The following is a 2,528-nucleotide window of genomic DNA, read 5'->3' as shown; positions in this document are numbered from 1 at the left end:
GTGTAGGGTTTATACTCTGCTCGAATGTGTTCTGCTCTATTTACTTGTCATTCCATGCTAGGATTTGAACCACTTGATTTATGAATAGCTCATTGCTGTTGAAATAAAATTAAAGTGGCTGTTGCAGTTATTTAAGAGGCAATTAAATTTGATTTCATTCTTATGTAGTGTCTGCTATGAAAATGCATAAAACTTGGTGTCTGCGGATGGAATTCAGATTTCTGAAATGTTTAGCGTTTAATTTTCTTGATAATCCATAATCTACGCTCCTGGGACTTCCGAGTAGGTGTTCAATTAAAATCTCGTAGCAATGAGTTAGGTACTGGAAGTACAGTAAGAAAATATGGCAGCTGTTCTGTGTTCAATGGTCTTGAGCCCACCTTTAAACATGACGGCTTGTTTAGAGAGAGGTAATAAGCCAGGACAAAAGTAGTTTCTGCCTGGGTCTTTCAGAAAGTACTGTGGATCTGACTTCTCTTAGAAAGTCAGCAAAGATGGATAAATAGGTTGTGACGTTGAGCCTGGGCCTGCAGATCCCTACAGGAATAAATGATTCGTGCAGGAAAATGCCAGCTCTCCCATCTGAGAATGAATAGACCCGTGCCATGATACTGCAGAGCTGTGGTCCCACAGGGGCAAGCACAGCCCAAAATGCGAATGATATCAGAAAGTGCTGCGTGTGAGCCCCACAATCTTTGTCTTTTGTTAGTACTAAGCCCAGTAAATGATGAGTAGGCAGTGGTTTCCGTGCATGTGCCAATTAAAATATTACTTTGGACTGCCACGCTTCTTATCACAGGAAGAAAGGAGAAATTTCCGTGAATTATGTGCGCGCTGGGTGCGTGTCCTGATTTTTGTTGCTGGCAAGTGGAGGGTTTGAGAATATTTTGTTGTTGAAAAGCAAATTAGTTTTCCTGGCTTGTATTTTTTTAAATAACTGAGTCAAGTATGAGCGTTCCACATTTTTATTTCAACTCACTGAACAAGTTTACACATGCAAGCATTCAGAGTTGCAGTGTCTCTCGGGAACACCTGGATGGTGGAGAAAATGATTTGTTCCATCTCCAAAGGCATAGTGAGATCCCTTTAACTAGTTTATGCACGTGGCACTGAACATAAGATGATGAAGAGCTCGAAAGGCAGTGCGTCCAGTATTTCCAACTCGTGGGCATGATCGTGCATCGAGAAGTTTAGCGTTGGTTAAATCTCTCCTTTAGGACATACTGCAAAGGAAGTATTGCATACATTTGTCCTTCAGCCCCCTGCACGTTTATCGGAACCAAAATGAAGCAGGAGAAGCTTCCCAGGATAACTCATTTCTGGTTGAGTGATTGATTTTCAGTCTCCCAGTCCTGTGCCTGTCTCTCACTGACTCACTGTGCAATGTGGGGCAGATGACTTGGCATCTGACACAGGCTTCTCCCCCTTCGGCACAGCCAGCAGCAAAGAAAGGAGCAGGCCCCGACTCCACGCCTGCGTTTTGCAGTCTGGGGGGTTGACGGGCTCAGCTCCTCCTGCCTTCACGCCACTCATCATTGCGGGCCTCCGCTTCCCCAGCTATCCCGCACGATACCCCTTCGGAGTGTGAAGGATTATTTCATTAATGCTCCAAGGCTTCAGAGGGAGGATGCTTGTTGAAATACAGAGCTTGATTTGAGCCCTCCACATTTTGGAGGAGGATTAGTGCTGGCACCAGCTTTTTATGGGTGACTTTTATGCATCCATTGTGCTACCAGGGGAGGCTTTAACAGCCGGGTCTGATGAACGCTCCAGTAATTACCCCCCCCCCCCCCCCCCCACACCTCCCCCCCCCCCCCCCCCCCAAAAAAAAAACCCACCCCGTTAACAAAATGACAACGTCAAAGCATCTCCAGCGTATTTTTAGAAATATGTATCGCCGTTTCAGTATCCACGCGCAGTGGCAGAGGCAGCGGCCTCCGTGGGGGGTTGCCATTTTAATACTTCCCAGCAGGGCGCCTATTTTGATGATGCAGATTAGGACTGGAAGAGGAGGCTTAGCCAGAAAGTATAGGGAAAGTATCGGGGACCAGGAACATTAAAGAGGGTTGTTAGGCAACGAGCGTGTGTGTGTCTGCGTCTAGCCTGCTTTTATTTAGCAGGGAAGTTAAGAAAACCCTAGCTCGCTCTTTGAAGCCTGACTCCAAGCCCCCATTAGCCTGTCTCGAAGGGCAGAGCCCCCTTTCCTGGCTTTCGGGATGCTTGTCCTGTGCTCGCTCTTCTCCTCCCAGTCTGCCCTGGAAGCCTGCCCAGGTGCCCGGCGCTGCGCTGCAGGTGGAAGTGCAGCCGCCCTGGTGCCTGGTGCTGCCCTTGCAGCTCGGCCTGCCCTCCCTACCCACGTCGGGCTCCGGTACCCGGCGGAGCCCCCCTGCCAGGCAGCCCCGGAGCAGCAGGGAGGTGGGGGGTGCCCAGGCAGGGCAGGTGCCCCAGCCTCCCTGGGCGGCTCGGGCAGCTAACAAAGGGCTGGCGGCCACCAATCGCCGGCTGGCCCGCCGCCCCCCCCCCCGCCC

Source organism: Alligator sinensis, unplaced genomic scaffold (assembly GCF_000455745.1).
Source record: "Alligator sinensis unplaced genomic scaffold, ASM45574v1 scaffold1244_1, whole genome shotgun sequence".
NCBI lineage: Eukaryota > Metazoa > Chordata > Crocodylia > Alligatoridae > Alligator > Alligator sinensis.
Note: the sequence above shows the minus strand (reverse complement) of the source record.